The 18,539-nt window shown below is 37.2% G+C and overlaps 1 non-coding gene across 1 annotated transcript; it reads left to right on the top strand.

Annotated features, from left to right (window-relative positions):
• The first annotated feature begins 16,088 nt into the window (after positions 1-16,088).
• On the top strand, positions 16,089-16,195 carry LOC121222703 (small nucleolar RNA R71). Its single transcript, XR_005920066.1, has one exon. It is a non-coding gene; the product is annotated as a small nucleolar RNA R71 (small nucleolar RNA).
• The last annotated feature ends 2,344 nt before the right edge of the window (positions 16,196-18,539 follow it).

Raw genomic sequence — 18,539 nt, 5'->3', positions numbered from 1 at the left:
GGAGGAATGGAACCATGCTTGGCCGGCCACTTATCAAGAATTGGGCACTTTGACATGCAAACCCAAACTTTCCTATTTTAATACTATTTGGTCCTTACTTATTTACCTATCATAATTTTCTAAGTCTCTCAACTAGATCCTTTCAAGCAAAATTCACATTCCTAATACAAAATTAAAACATCAAATTTTTATACAAGTACTATCACACATATAAGATATGCAAATAAAATTTTAACTAAATTTTATGACTCGGTTTTGTGGTCCCGAAACCACTTCCCGACTAGGGTCAATTTTGGGCTGTCATAACTCTCCCCCACTCAAGAAATTTTCGTCCCCGAAAATCTTACCGGTAAATAGGTTTGGGTATCGTTCTTTCATCGAGCTCTCGGTTTCCCAAGTAGCTTCCTCGATCCCGTGTTTGAGCCATAACACCTTTATTAATGGAACCCTTTTGTTTCACAACCCCTTCACTTCACGAGCTAGGATACGCATCGGCTCTTCTTCATAACTCATATCGGCTTGAATTTCAACCTCCGACGGACTAATTATGTGCGAAGGATCAGATCTATAGCGTCGAAGCATCGAAACATGAAAGACGTCGTGAATCTTTTCAAGTTCAGGGGGTAAAATCAATCGATACACAACTGGACCGACTCGTTCGGATATTTCGTATGGCCCAATGAATCTCGGACTCAACTTGCCGTTTCGGCCAAATCTGAGTACCTTTTTCCAAGGCGAAACTTTAAGAAACACTTTATCTCCCACCTGATATTCAATGTCTTTTCGTTTCAAATCCGCATACGATTTCTGACGATCCGTGGCTGCCTTTTGACTTTCACGGATTACCCTTACTTTCTGTTCGGTATCTTTAATCAAATCGACTCCGAAAATTTTACTTTCACCGAGCTCGGTCCAAAACAATGGTGTACGGCATTTACGACCGTACAAAGCCTCGTAAGGTGCCATCTTAATACTTGATTGAAAACTATTGTTGTAAGCGAATTCAATCAAAGGTAAATACCGTTCCCATGAACCACTAAACTCGAGGATGCAACATCTCAACATATCCTCAAGTATCTGAATTATCCGCTCGGATTGACCATCGGTTTGTGGATGAAAAGCGGTGCTAAAATGCAGCTTGGTACCCAAAGCTTCTTGCAATTTCTTCCAAAATCGCGAGGTGAATCTCGGATCTCTATCCGACACGATAGAAATAGGTACTCCATGTAATCTCACAATCTGAGAAACATACAATTCGGCTAGTTTATCCAATGAAAAATCCGTACGCACGGGGATAAAGTGAGCCGACTTAGTCAGTCTATCAACAACAACCCAAATCGCATCCTTCTTACTTGCTGACAATGGCAGTCCGGACACAAAGTCCATTGTGACTCGATCCCATTTCCACTCAGGTATCATGATCGGCTGAAGTAATCCTGAAGGCACTTGATGTTCCGCTTTCACTTGTTGACATATTAAACATCTCGAAACAAAGTCGGAGATGTCTCGTTTCATACCATGCCACCAAAACCGACGTTTCAAATCGTTGTACATTTTCGTACTCCCCGGGTGAATTGACATTCGGCTACAATGAGCTTCGTTCAGAATCATTGAAATGAGTTCTGAATTTCTTGGAACACACAACCGACTTCTGAACCTCAAACAATCGTCATCATCAATTTGAAATTCGGATTCCATATTCGGAATACATTCAGCCCGTTTTGCAACCAATTCATCGTCGACTTTCTGAGCTTCACGAATTTGATGAATCAATGATGGTTTGGCCTTTAATTCAGCTACTAACACATTGTCGGGTAGAATAGACAAGTGCACATTCATCGCTCGTAAAGCAAACAGTGATTTCCGGCTTAAGGCGTCCGCAACCACATTAGCCTTTCCCGGGTGGTAATCAATGACAAGCTCGTAATCTTTCAACAACTCAAGCCAACGTCTTTGTCGCAGATTTAAGTCTCTTTGAGTCATCAAATATTTGAGACTTTTGTGATCCGAAAATACATGGCACTTTTCGCCAAACAAATAATGTCGCCATATTTTCAAAGCAAATACGATGGCGGCTAGTTCGAGACCATGGGTTGGATAATTTCTCTCGTGTGGCTTCAATTGTCTCGACGCATAGGCCACAACTCGACCTTCTTGCATCAATACGCAACCCAACCCGAGTAGGGATGCGTCACTATAAATGACAAACTCTTTGCCTGATTCGGGTTGCACTAAAATTGGAGCTTCAGTCAAATGAGTTTTCAGTTGATCGAAGCTTTTCTGACATTTCTCCGTCCATTCGAACTTAGCATCCTTTTGAAGTAGCTTCGTCATTGGTGTGGCTATCATCGAGAAACCTTTTACAAATCGTCGGTAATAATCGGTGAGCCCCAGGAAGCTCCGAACTTCGGTAATATTTCTTGGAGGCTTTCAGTTAAGTATGGCTGAAATTTTGCTCGGGTCAACTCGAATACCCGATGCGGATACCACATGACCCAAGAAGCTAACCTCTCTTAACCAGAACTCACACTTACTGAACTTAGCATATAACTTCTTATCCCGCAAAATTTGCAACACTAATCTCAGGTGCTCAGCATGTTCGGTCTCATCTCCTGAATAGACTAAGATGTCATTAATGAACACAATTACGAACCGGTCCAAATACTGTCTGAAGATCCGATTCATCAAATCCATAAATACTGCAGGGGCATTAGTGAGCCCAAACGGCATCACTAAGAACTCGTAGTGACCGTACCTCATTCTGAAAGCAGTTTTGGGTACGTCCGAATCTCGAATACGCAACTGATAATAACCCGATCTCAAATCTATCTTTGAAAACACTGAGGCTCCCTTTAGTGGATCAAACAAATCATCAATACGCGGTAATGGATATTTATTCTTTATCGTCACTTTATTCAGTTGACGATAGTCAATGCACAACCTCATGGTTCCGTCCTTCTTTTTCACGAACAATACTGGTGCACCCCAAGGTGAGAAACTTGGTCGAGCGAAACCTCTATCCGTCAACTCTTGCAATTGGGCTTTCAATTCCTTTAACTCGGTTAGTGCCATACGATACGGAGCTATCGAAATTGGCGTAGTTCCAGGTACAAGCTCAATACCAAACTCTATCTCCCGAACAGGTGGCAAACCCGGTAACTCTTCAGGAAAAACATCCGGGTATTCACAAACCACCGGCACAGATTCGGGTTTCTTTTCTAATTCTTTGTCATCAAGTACATACGCAAGGTATGCTTCGCACCCTTTCCTTACATATTTCTGGGCCAACATTGCTGATATTACAGCTGGCAACCCCTTAAGTCCGTAGACTCAACTCGAATTATCTCGTTATTTGCGCACCTCAAATCAATAGTCTTGCTTTTGCAATTCACAACCGCATCATGCGCAGTCAACCAATCCAAACCAAGAATAACATCAAATTCATCAAACGGCAAAAGCATCAAATCGGCCGGAAAACAGGATTCTCGGATTATTAGAGGGCATCTCTTACACACTTTATCAACAAGTACGCATTGACCCAAAGGGTTTGACACTCGAATTACGAACTCAGTAGACTCAACAGGTAGAGTCTTACTGGATGCTAAGGTTTCACATACATATGAATGAGTAGAGCCAGGGTCAATCAATGCAATCACATTAGTATCAAAGAGAGTGAAGGTACCAGTGATAACGTCGGGGGAGGATGCCTCCTCTCGTGCGTGAATGGCATATGCTCTAGCAGGAGTACGGTTCTCGGCTCGAACAGCCATATCAGAGGCCCCTCTCTGACTACCACCCCTACCTCCTAAAATTCTCGGTGGTCTACCTCTAGTTGTCACTCCACTAGGTCTTGCACCTTGAATCTTATTCTTCTCATCAAGCTCCGTGCAATCTCTAATGAAGTGGTCCTTCGAACCGCATCCGTAACAGGCCCTGTTAGTAGACTTACCCCAACATTCACCTAGGTGTCGTCTCCCGCATTGGGGACATTCAGGTTTCTCTTGACGATTATTGCCCACACTAGCTACCGAAGTAGCTCGGGAGTCCGTCGATGGTCGTGCTCTGATGGAAATTCCCGCAGTCGTCCTCGACTTATTAGTGTCCTCCCTGAACTTCTTTACAGCTGAGAACGGAGCTTTACCCATCGATCTTTTACGATAGTCTCTAGCTTCAAATTCAGCCTTCTTCTTCTCCTTTCCAAGTTCTTCCGCCTTGCAGGCTCGTTCGACTAGTGTTACGAATTCTTTTATCTCCAAAATACCCACTAGTAGCTTTAAATCTTCATTCAATCCTTCTTCGAATCTTTTGCACATAGCAACCTCATCAGCTACACACTCCCGGGCATACCTACTGAGTCTTACAAATTCATGTTCGTATTCAGATACTGTCATACGGCCTTGCTTGAGTTCCAAGAATTCCTTACGCTTTTGATCAATGAACCGTTGACTAATATATTTCTTTCGAAATTCCGTCTGAAAGAAGTCCCAAGTTACTCGTTCGTTTGGGACTATGGAAATCAGGGTCCTCCACCAATAGTAGGCTGAGTCCCGCAACAAGGATATAGCACACTTTAGACATTCATCAGGCGTGCATGACAGTTCATCAAACACCCGAATGGTGTTATCAAGCCAGAACTCGGCCTTTTCAGCATCATCAGTAACTATGGCCCTGAACTCCTCGGCCCCGCGCTTCCTAATCAAGTCTACAGGTGGCTTACTCAGCCTCACAGGATCAGTGACTGATGGCATTAAGGGCTCTTGGGGTGGATTATTCAAATTCGGGAATTGTTGGACGGCCGGAATGGTTCGGGCATATTGCGCGACCCACTCATTCATCATGGTAAAGAAGGCTTGTTTAGCCCCCTCACCTTGATTATTCGCAGATGACTGAGGTTCAACAGGCGGTGTCCCTTGTGCAGGAGCAGCCGCTACACTTTCAATGTCATCCGCCAAGGTTCTCTCTACACCGGGATCCATTACTAATCAAAACATAAATTTTAACCGTCAGAAGTCATCACACATTTAAACATTAACATTCGGCATGTATAGCTAGACTCATACGTGCTATGGTAGTCCTAGAACCGACTAAACCATAGCTCTGATACCAATTAAATTGTAACACCCCGAACCCGAGACCGTCGTCGGAGTCGAACACGAGGTGTTAACAGACTTCAAACCACTTAATTGACATTTCCCAGACAAGCTGCCAATCTGCATACTAGTAGCTTTAAAAATCATATCTTGAGTTCTGAAACTCGAAATCCAGTTCCGTAAATTTTCCCTAGAACTAGACTCATATACCTATATGGTATAATTTTTGTAGAATTTTTGGTCGGGCCAATTAGTACAGTTTATTAGTAAAAGTCTCCCATGTTACAGGGATCGACTACACTGACCTTTGCGCATTACGACTTGGATATCTCCCTGCACAAAGCTTCAATACCGATGGCGTTTGTTTCTATAGAAACTAGACTCAGATAGGAATCTGTAAATATATGGCATGACTCCTAATTATCTCTGGTTAATTTATAATGAATTTCCAAAGTCGGAATAGGGAATCAAGAAACCGTTCTGGCCCTGTCTCACGAGAACCTGAATATCTCTTAACATACTGTCCATATGATCATTTCGTTACTTCTATATGAAAATAGACTCATCAAGCTTCGATTACATAATTTATTCATTAATTATATCCATTCCTACTATTTTTAGTGATTTTTCAATCTCACGTCACTGCTGCTGCCAGCATCTGTTACGAAAGCAACTATGCCTATTTCGTGATTTCTCCTTGATCTAACTAGTAATTCATCATACATATCACCAATTATGATCATGACTAGCCATGCCAAAGGCTAATCATTGTCAAACATCTCCCTACTACACTATTGCCATATCATGAATTTTAACACCAAAAATAATCAACCATGACATATGGCATAAAAAAAAAGTCGAATTATCAAGACTTACGACCTAACGTTATAAAACCAAACCCAACCGAACATTTATGCCATTTTCGCATGGCTAAAAGTTTACATACCGAAGTTCAAACACAACATAATAGCCTATACATGCCGAAATGTTCTCCTAAGCCGACTAAGAAGAAAGTACCAAAACTTGCTAGCCGGTGTGATGACTCCAATGACGGCCCGATCACGCAAAAAGAGACGAGTCCAAGAAACCTAAAATAGGTGACAAGGAAACACCGAGTGAGTATATAACTCAGTAAGTCATAAGCAATGCACTACCATCCATTAATAACATTAACACAAGAGGAAGCAAAATGGAACGAGGCTAGTTATTCCACCCATACCGAACCATACCATAGTTCCTCAAACCTATCGGTTCAATCTCATACCAAGTCATGCATTCACATTCCATATACTAATCAATAGGATATTTGAGGCATTTTCATACATCATTTTGTTTTCGTTACAATCATACAACTAAACGACCTTTCACCTATTCCACGATAAATCTTATGTACGTGACCTCAATTATAATTGTCACATAGGTTCAAACTTACCAAGCTCAACTTCAAATATAAACATAGCGCCTAGTAGTCACGAACTCAAGGTACTTACCCGATCCGCTGTCCGTGATCAACTCAATAATGTCGCACACTTAGTGCCCATATGATTCAAAAATATATATTAAGTCCGCACACTCAGTGCTATATAATCAACTCGCACATTTAGTGCTATATAATCAAACTCGCACACTTAGTGCTGAACAATTTAAACCCGCACACTTAGTGCCAATCTCATGATCATAAATGTTTATACCGCACACTTAGTGCCGAGATCAACAACTCAATACATCTCACCTCTTTTCTTTTCATTCAACACTATCATCACCACATGCATACATGTATATAAATTTATCATTCCATTCGGCATAATTACATAGACATTATGTCTATTTAGATCAATACAAAATATATGCTTGATGACTTACTTTGTGTTGGGTACGACGGTTCCAACTCGGCTACTCGATGATCTTTTCTTTGCCTTTGCTTGATTCTCCCCCTTTAACTCCTTGAGCTTAATCAATAAATCAACTAGTTTAACCATCTTGCTAAACATTCATAATTCAATTACACATGCATATGTATGTTTGTATATTCGGCAACCATCCTCACTAATTACCCATTTAGTCGATTATACACATAATTAAAGGTAACATCACGAATGGGCATACTTATGTATATATACATATATATGTATATATATACTTCGGAATGGGCATCACAATTAGATTTACCACCACCTTCATACTCAATTAGATGGCCGAATGCATGTATATATGCACAATGTCAACTATAACATCATTTAAACACCTAATTTCATCTCATGAACACTCGACCCATTTTTACCCCATATGGCCGAATGTGTAAGATTACATTCAACACCACCGATGTACTTAGTTAGGTGGCCAAATATACCAAGTTAGACTTGACATTATACGTCACAAGAACTCTAATTTAATTTGTCAATTGCTTGGCCAAGAACTCACAAGTGCCTTATCTACAACCTATTCGGCCTTACTACTTAAACTTAGCCTTTCATACACTTATCTCTATTGCTTTAGAAGGCCGAATCCTTATGTTTTCCAACATCTAGCTTACTCAATTCAACACATAAAAACGACATTTAGGCCGATTTTGCTAGCACACAAGCCTTTGACCGAATGTCCTTGACCTCTAGTCACCTAAATTTTTATTCTTTAAAACTCATCCAACTCATATTTTTCATTGACAACCTCCTTAACTTCAATTTATTCACGTCTTTAATCATGCTACATTCGACCATTATTTAACAATAATTCATGTATCCTTTTTATTAAACACTCAAAATCAACCATCTTCATACCTCATCACCAAAGACATCAAAATACCAACCAAGAATGTAACATTCATGGCCGAATATCATCTCCATCAATTAACAAAATTTGAACCATGGCTAGGTAGATTTCAAACTTACAACTTAAAATATACATGAATCTCAAAGAATAATATCAAACATACCTCAATCTGGTTACATGCATGGCCAAACTTCTTAGAAACTTTTCCCCTAGGCACCGAATATTCAAGAGCTTCTTAATCAACTTGAAGATGACCAAATGCCTTCACTTCACTTTCTTCTTTTTCTTTCTTTAGGTACGGCAATTGTGATAAGGAAAAGGATGAACACTCCTTCTTCCTCCCTTATTTTATTCATCCTTTTTTCTTTTTAATTCCCTTCTTTTATTTATTCTAATTTACTTACCAATATTAAATAATAAACAACATAAACTTGGAGGAATGGAACCATGCTTGGCCGGCCACTTATCAAGAATTGGGCACTTTGACATGCAAACCCAAACTTTCCTATTTTAATACTATTTGGTCCTTACTTATTTTCCTATCATAATTTTCTAAGTCTCTCAACTAGATCCTTTCAAGCAAAATTCACATTCCTAATACAAAATTAAAACATCAAATTTTTATACAAGTACTATCACACATATAAGATATGCAAATAAAATTTTAACTAAATTTTATGACTCGGTTTTGTGGTCCCGAAACTATTTCCCGACTAGGGTCAATTTTGGGCTGTCACAGAACCGTTGGATTATGTATTTTTTTTTGAATTCCTCCTGGAAGAAATCCCATGTAACCCTTTCTTTCGGAACTACAAATATCAATGTTTTCCACCAACGATGTGTTGAATCTTTTAGTAAAGATACAACACATTTTAAACACTCCTTGGGAGCACAAGATAATTCATCAAATACCTGGATAGAATTTTCAAGCCAAAACTCTGCCTTCTCAGGATCATCATTTATGTTAGCCCTGAAATCTTCCACCCTTTGTTTTCGAATTTTATCAACTGGGGGTTTACTCAATTTTTCCAATTCAACACCTTGTGAAGCTACAGGAATTGGTTGAGGAATAGGAGGGGTGGAGGACGTTGAACATTCGGACTTGCTCGAATAAATTCTGTGTGCCAATTATTCATCATATGAAGGAAGGCTTCTCGAGCCTCGTCCTGACTATGTCTTTCATGTTTACTTTCCCTAGGCGCAGTCCTTCGTGCGGGAGCCGGCTCATTGCTTTCTACATCATCCATTACAGCTCAGTCGGGATCCATTTACTATATAAAACACAATTTAAATTGTCAGAAATCATCACACTGTCACAGAATATTTATGGCATGTATAGATAAACTTTCACACATATTTTGTTTGTACAAGAACTGGCTAAACCATAGCTCTGATACCACTAAAATGTAATACCCCATACCCGTGTTCCTCGTTGGAACAGAGTATGAAGTATCATTAGAACACAAATATGATAAATTAAAATATTTTTTCACACATAGTCCTCTTTATAAATACATTACCTCCTCTTTATAAATACATTACCTCACCCGCACATTTTCAGATCATAATCCAACCAATTCCAATATTCCAACCAACATTTATATTCTCAATTATATTCAAGTTATACACAACACTTTAACTATCATTACTAGCATTATATAAAAATAATTTATCATATAACATACACTAACATTTAAGCTAAATACTTTGTAACATACAACATCTACTTAAGTTATTTATACATGCCATAATTTAGAAATGTTGATTACAAAATACCAAAACAAGGAAAAAGGAAGAGAGGTAAGCATATAGCTTAGTAAGTAAGTATGTGATTAATAAACAAATTTCTAACATGTTTTCATAGATGATATAATTTAAATCACACATAATTTCATTATTTGCACAATTTTTAGCAAGCTATTTTTATGCCTCACAGTCACTAAATTATTTTTATCTGGAGTTACAGGACTCCAAATAAAGATCTGTAAATTTTCCTTGAAACTAGATTCTCATATATTCTTACTATAAAATTTTCAAAATTTTTGGCTTGTCCAATTAGTACAGTTTATTCTTTAAAGTGACCCTTGTTTCACTACTCAACATCACTGACCTCTCTTCACTAAAAATGAATTATCTCATTCTACAGATTTCGGATGATATTTCTGTTTATTTCCTTTCAAAATAGACTCATGAAAGATTTTAAAAATATAAATTATAAATCATAATTAATTTTGTATAATTTTTAATTATTTTCAAAATTCAGAAAAGGGGATTCCAAAACTAGTTTGATCCCGCATCACTAAAATTCAAATATCTTATTCACTCTCTAATTCAATTTACACCATTTTTTGCGATTTTTCAAATTTCACACTATTGTTACTGTCCAAAACAGTTTTGTTTCTAATTCTACTTTTTCTTAGTTTCACCTTTTTAATTTTAATTACTATTCCATTCAAAATTCACTTTTCCATTTTCAAGTCAATATTCAATTCAGTTCCACACATATATGCACTTATAAATCACATAGTCATTTCATCATATCATGTATTTCACTTAACAAATTTCCCGTTGAACTTATCGGAATAAAAACAGATTTCTCGGTGGCCTGCACACAATCCATACCACCTTTCTATAATAATAGATTCTCGGTGGCCTACACATAGTCTGTGCCACCCTTGTATCTTAACAAGTTATTGGTGGCCTGCACACAGTCCGTGCCACCCTTGTGTCACAACAGAATATCGGTGGCCTGCACACAGTCCTCCTACCCTTGTGTCATAACAGATTATCGGTACGCATAGTAGCCTGCACTTAGTTCGTGCCACATGTGTGACCTATCAGTCTGGTACACGTAGTGGCCTACACTTAGTCCGTACCATATGTGATCCAATTACGACCATTCATATCTTTTCTATTCCGAGTTTCAAACGGAAATTCTTATTTTTCAATGTTTTACCAATTCTTCTCTAACTACTCTTAATTTATAATTTGCATCATAAATTTGTCCCACATATAACACATAGCTTAAATAAAATAAGAAGACACTTAAGCATAAATAAAACAATATATTATCTATATAGAAACTTACCTCGGTGCAAAATATTGTAGCTTTTGCAATTTAATCCACGATCTTTTCCTTTCTCTGATTGAGGTTGACTTCTCGTCATTCTTGATCTATAATAGAAAATTTAGCTTGTTTAATATTCACATTTATCAAAATAGTCCTCAACTCAACCTTTGGAAAAAATTATGATTTTGTCCCTAAACTTTTACATATTTATGTTTTTGCCCCAAAGCTCGGAAATTATTTACTACTTATTCTTGCGTTTTATAACATGCTGAACACTTTTCTCTTCTATAGAAACATCCAATTCTCACTCTAACACTTACTTATGTACATTAAGTATTTTTACCGATTATGTTATTTTACTCGGTTTCACTTAACATCAACTAGCAAAACTTGTTTAATATAAATTCTAGCTTCATATTCTACCATAAAACATAAAAATACATACATTTCACATATGGGTAATTTTTCAAATTTCAACCCTAGCTCGAAATAACAGTAGAAATAGGTAAACCGAGATACGAGAATCTTAAAAATGCAAAGAACATTAAAAACGAGGCTAGGATGTACTTACAATCAAGCTTGAAAGTGACCAAAACCCTAGCTATGGAGACTTAGAAATATTCAACCAAGCATGGAGAAGATGGACACAATTTTTACCTTATTTTCCCTTTTTAATTTATTTAATTACTAAATGACTAAAATGCCCCTATTTCACTTATTTCATGTCCATTTTTGTCCATCAACTAACTAATGGTCTAGTTACCACATAAGGACCCCCAATTTATAGAACTCAACTTTTGTACTTTTTACAATTTAGTCCTCTTAAGTAAATTGAGTGCTCAAACGTAAAAATTTTCGAACGAAATTTTCACGAAATCTTTCCGTGAAATTCTAGACCATAAACATATAATGATAATAATATTTTCTTTTACCGGATTTGTGGTCCCGAAACACTATCCTAATTTGGCCCTAAATCGGGCTGTTACACATAAAGTTGTAACACCCTTCTCTCACCGGCTTACTTAAGATCAAAGTTCAACTGCTTCAAAGCCCAGTGAGCTTTATTCTCCAAATTTAATGGCAAATGACATGCCTTTCCAAAGACTAACCAATAAGGAGTCATTCCAAATAGAGTCTTAAATGTTGTTTGATAGGCCCATAATGCATCATTGAGCCTTCGAGACCAATCTTTTCTGCTATGGCGTACTACCTTTTCAAGGATACCTTTGATTTCGTGATTCACTCTTTCAACTTGTCCATTAGACTGGAGGTGATAGGAAGTGGCAATCTTGTGCTTTACATCATATCTTTCAAGCAACCACTTAAGCCATTTGTTCACAAAGTGAGAACCTTCATCACTAATAATAGCTCTTGGCGTCCCAAATCGTGTAAACACATGCTTATGTAGGAATCGCATGACTACCTTAGAATCATTTTTAGGGTATGCTTCAGCTTCAACCCACTTGGATACATAGTCCACATCAACTAAGATGTATTTGTTCCCATATGAAAAAGGAAATGGGCCTAAGAAGTCAATGCCCCAAACATCAAACAATTCAATCTTTAAAATGTTTGTCAAGGGCTTCTCATTCCTCATTGATATATTTCTGGTTCTTTGGCACTTATCACAGTTCTTCACATAAGCATCTTTAAATAGTGTAGGCCAAAAGAAACCTGCTTGCAAAATCTTTGCTGCAGTACGTGAACCACCAAAGTGTCCCCCACTTGAAGATGAATGGCAATGATATAAGATTTCAGCAATCTCACTTTCAACTACACACTTTCGGATTATATTATTTGCACACTGTTTAAACAAAAACGGATCTATTCCATATGTAAGATAATTGGAAAAATCAGCAAACAAAGGTATTTCATGAATTCGACTTACCTCAAATAAGTGCTCATCTAGGAAATTCTCGTTGATAGGCACACCAGACTGGGTTACCTTATCTTGCTCCAACCTCGATAGATGATCAGCTACTTGATTTTCAACACCTTTTCTATCTTGGATCTCAAGGTAAAATTGTTGGATTAAACGTATCCAACGAATTAGCCTTGGTTTTGCATCGTTCTTCGTGAGCAAGTATTTAATGCCCGCATGGTCAGTAAATAATGTAACTTTGGTACCTATAAGATATGAACGAAATTTGTCAAAAGTAAACACTATAGCAAATAGTTCCTTTTCAGTTACCGTAAAATTGAGCTGGTCTCCCCTCAAGGTTCTACTTGCATAGTAAATGGGGTGGAATACTTTATTTCTTCTTTGAACCATCACAGCTCCAACAGCATAATCACTTGCATTGCACATCAACTCAAAAAGTGAGTTCCAATCAGGTGTAACGATTATTGGGGCTATAATTAACCAATTCTTTAGATCTTCAAAAGCTTCCGAACATGATTTGTTGAAATTGAACACTGTATCTTTCTCTAATAACAAACACAGCGGCTTAGAAATTTTCGAGAAATCCTTGATAAACCTTCGGTAAAAACCGGTATGGCCTAAGAAACTTCTGACTCCTTTCACATTAATTGAGGCCGGTAATCTTTCAATTACGACCACCTTTGCTTTGTTAACTTCAATTCCTTTCTTTGAGATCTTGTGACCTAAGACAATTCCTTCATTGACCATAAAATGACATTTTTCCCAATTAAGGATAAGATTCGTCTCTTTGTATCTCTTCAGTAACTTAGCAAAATTACTCAAACAGATATCATAAGTGTTACCAAAAATAGAAAAATCATCCATGAAAACCTCGATGAAATTTTTGACCATACCAGTAAATATTGCCATCATGCATCGTTGAAAAGTTGCAAGTGCATTGCATAAACCGAAAGGCATTTGCCTAAAAGCAAAAGTACCATACGGACAAGTAAAGGTTGTTTTATGTTGGTCCTCTGGGGCTACAACTATTTGGTTATATCCCGAATAGCCATCTAAAAAACAATAGAATTCATTACCTGCCAGTCGATCTAACATCTGATCCATAAAAGGCAATAGAAAATGGTCCTTCTAAGTGGCTTTGTTCAGCTTTCTGTAATTAATACAGATTCTCCAATCGGTAACAATTCTCGTTAGAATTAACTCATTATGCTCATTTTCAACAATCCTGATTCCACCTTTCGTCGGCACACACTGCACCAGACTTGCCCACGAACTACCTGAAATAGGATAGATGATTCCTGCATCTAACCATTTAATCACTTCTTTTCTCAAAACTTTCATAATAAGATTGAGCCTCCTTTGCCCATCAATTCGAGCTCTTTCACCTTCTTCTAAAATGATTTTATGCATGCAAAATGAAGGGCTTACACCTCGAATATTAGCTATGTTCCAACCAATTGCTTTGGCTTTCATCAAAGCCATGTTTTCTTCACCTTCTTCATCCTCCAAAGGGTCAAGATCTAAAGCTTTCTCCAATAGATCTTCTTCAAAATTGATTTCCAAAGAAACAAAGGTTTCTATCTCTTCCACAACTGAACACTCCTCTGTCGGATCGGGAAATTTTATTGCTTTAAGAACGTTAAAGGTTACCTAATCATCTTGAACTCGCATGGTGAGTTCACCTTTCTGCTCATCAATTAACGTTCTACCCGTGGCTAGGAAAGGTCTCCCAAGGATAATTGGTACTTCTTTATCTGCTTCAAAATCTAAAATAATGAAATCAACAGGAAAAATAAATATATTGACTCTTACCAAAACATCCTCGATCTTTCCTTCGGGATATGCTAAAGATCGATCCGCTAGCTGAAGCGTCACAGTTGTAGGTCTTACTTCACCTATCCCTAACATCTTGAAAATAGACTTAGGCATCAAGTTGATATTCGCTCCTATGTCACACAAAGCTTTACCATAGTAAGATTCACCAATGTTACAGGGTATAGTAAAGCTTCCTGGGTCTTTCAATTTTGGTGGCAATTTGTTCTGTAGGAACGCACAGCACTCCTTTGTCAAGGTAACACTCTCATACTCACTTAGTTGTTTCTTCTTGGACAGTATATCCTTCATAAACTTCACATAATTTGGCATTTATTCTAAAGCCTCCACTAACAGAAAATTGATGTGTAACTGCTTCAGAACATCCAAAAACTTCATGAATTGCACCTCCTGTTTCTGTTTGTGTTGCTGCAATCTTTAAGGATATGGAGGTGATGGAACTTTCGGTTGAACTAGACAACTTTTCTGAGTAGGTCAATCTACATCCAAAGAAGATGTTAAATTATCTAAATTCACTAATTCAGGGTTTACCTTGTCAGACTTTATAGATTTTGATTCCTTTGGTGTAAGAACTTCAACATCTGGTTGACTTTCCTCCTTTTCAACATGCTCATCTTCGACATCAATCAATCGGGGTTCCAGAGTCTTACCACTTCGCAATGCCACTACCATGATATGTTCTTTACCCAAATTTCTTAGATTCTTAGTATCGCTTGGCAAGGTTCCTTATGGTCTATTACGTAACTCCGTAGCTAACTGACCCATTTGGTTTTCCAAATTTTTCAGTGTTACTGCTTGGCTCTGGATCAAAGCGTCATTCTTTGCCATGTACGCTTTCAACAAGTTCTTCAAACTATTTGACACTTGAGCTTGAGGTGGTTTTGAAGCTTGTTGATTAAACCCTTGAGATTGGTTGGGTCTTTGGTGCAATAAGTTGTTGTTCAATCCAATTCCTTGGTTGCTCCTAGAAAATTTAGGATGATTATGCCATGAAGGATTATAGAAGTTGGACTGGGGTCCTTGTCCACTCCTATTTTGATATTGGTTCCCCACATAGTACACTAACTCAGGATTTGATGGATAATTCTCAAAAGAATGACCTTTCCCACAGTACACATAGGAAACTACATCAAACGGACTTGGTGGCTGAGCTATAAAATTATTAGTACTATTAGCGGTTAACTGTTATAACATAGAGAAAATAGACGATACATAAGCCGATAACGAAGTGAGAGAGTCAACTTCATGAACTTCAGCTACTTGTCTTCTTGAAGTTGTTCGATTTTTTGGCCTTTGATAGTTATTACTCGCGATCCTCTTGATGATCTCATAAGCCTCATTATAAGACTTAGACAAAATTGCACCATTTGCAGAAGAATCTACCATCAATCTTGTATGTGCATTGAGACCATTATAGAATGTCTCCAACAGGATACAATGAGGAATCCCATGATGAGGACACTTACGAAGTAACTCTTTGAATCTCTACCAAGCCTCATACAAAGATTCATCATCTAGTTGCTGGAAAGTTGTGATCTCATTCCTCAACTTAGTATTTTTGCTAGGTGGGAAATACTTAACCAAAAATCTCTCTGCTAATTCTTGTCATGTAGATATAGAACTTGGTGGCAATGAATTGAGCCATGCTCGTGCTCGATCTCGCAACGAGTACGGAAACAACTTCAACCTCAGTACGTCTTCAGTCACACTGGCTATCTTGAATGAATAACTCACCTCTATAAACAATCCAAGGTGGAGATGTGGATCTTTCATAGGCATACCACTAAATTGGCCCACCGTTTATAGCATTTGAAACATCACTGGTTTCAATTCAAACTGGATTGCCTCAATAACTAGACTTCTAATTCCTAGGTTTAACTCACTAAAGAGTGGCACAATATATTGTCTAATGTATTGATCTCTATCATCGGCAATGAGGATGGGATTTCGTACATTATCAGCTTCATTACCTTGGTCTTGATTCTGATTTCCAAGGTCCATCTCGACTTGTCTTTGACCTGTTAATTCACGTCTTCTTTGTCTGAAAGTTCACTCAATTTCAGGGTCTACAAGGAGTAAATCAATAATTCGATCTATGCTCATAAACACCTGAGAAGAAAATCACAAAAATTAAAAAGAATAAGTTAATAATGTTAGAAATAAATCAAATTGGCAATAAATAATTTAACGAAAAAAATGACTATGGCAATAGTTGACAATCCCCGGCAACAGCGCCAAAAACTTATAACGCTGGGGTTTGTGCAAGTGTACATAGTCGTTATCAAGTAATAAGTAAGTATCGAGTTATCATCTCCACAGGGATTGTATTTGTGCTGAGTCACATAATTTGTAAAATTATATTAACAATTTGATAAATAAAAACACAATATAATTGAGAAGTAGTGATTAAAATATATCAAACTAAATGCAATGATCCCTAATGCAAATTGTCCTAAGTATGCAAACTATATGAATGAAATAGATTTTAGTAAAATTAAACACAATTTGCAACAATTATAACATAAATAAACTAGGACAATTACTTTAATTAAACTCAATTTACTATCACCATGCTTAATAACATTTGGAAAAACATTCCATGGCAACTCGATCTTTCATGAGCTCGGAAACCACATTAGGTCTTTTCGAAACCCTTTACTTAGTAAATACACATTTTACTGATCCTTATTTACTAAAGGTTTCTTAGCATTCGTGTGAGGTAATAGGGATGTGTTAGGTTTGAAAAAATTTAATCACACAAATCTAAAAACTATGCAGATAACAGAGGTTGGTTAGAGTTGTTATGCAACCTACAATTCAATCGGGTTAGGATCTAAATTAAGCATGCACATTTCTATTATGCGTCCATTAGTCGTTGTCTGGTTAGGATTGCTTAGCTAATTCAGGTGCATTTCAATCACGTATGAATGAAATACAAACTTGATTTTTATTGAAAACATGATCGATTGAGGTACAAACATTATAAGCATGAATCAAATAAATATTATTTAATCAAAATAATCATCCTAGCTTAAATAAAATTAAGCTATCATTGTTGTAAACAAGAACAAAGAACACATAGCAAACATCTTTAAATAAAATTTAAAGGAAAGAAAGATAAAACTCAATTCAGAGTGGCTGTCACCCAAGACTCTGACTGAGAAGGCTCATTCACTTCTTTGCATTACTCCTTTGCTGATGGCTCTCCAAGGTAGCCAACCAAGGGTTCTTTAAGAGGCTTAATTTCTAAAATTATTATGCAAGGATGATGAAGGAGAAAGAAAGCTAAAAGAGTTGAGAGAATGATGAATGAGTGAGAGATGATGGGATGAGGGATGAGGGATGAGGGATGATTGAAAAAATGAGAAATGAGCTCTTATTTATAGGTGAGGCAATGGAGCTAGTTTGCTAAAATTAGGAGTGTCCATCCTTTGAAACCTCCTCCAAGAGTGACTAACCATGAATTGAGGAAATATGGCTAATTTTTCCTTGATTTTTGGTCAATTTGAATGCTACAACAACTTAGGGCTACGACTCGGTCTCTAAAAAATCTTTAGGTAAATCTTTGATTTCATTAACTCTTCAAGAACCTTAAGTAATTAAACCAAAAATTGGTTTATAATCAGCCATGTGTAGCTGAAAATTGGGTTGACTTGGTCCCTACTTTGGACAATTTTGCAATTAGAAGAACACTCTCAGACCTGTCAAAAATAGCAGATAGTTTATAGGACCAAATGAATTAATTAACCACTTTAATTAATCAATTTACTTAATTAATTAAACCCAATTTTATTAATGAAATATTTGAAATGAATTATTAAAATATAACATTATATTTTATTATTTAATTTAATCATGCATGGCCCATTTCATAGCTTAAAAATATAATATGCTT

This window comes from Gossypium hirsutum, chromosome D10 (genome assembly GCF_007990345.1).
Source record: "Gossypium hirsutum isolate 1008001.06 chromosome D10, Gossypium_hirsutum_v2.1, whole genome shotgun sequence".
NCBI classification, from domain to species: Eukaryota; Viridiplantae; Streptophyta; class Magnoliopsida; order Malvales; family Malvaceae; genus Gossypium; species Gossypium hirsutum.
This window is presented reverse-complemented; position numbering and strand designations above follow the sequence as displayed.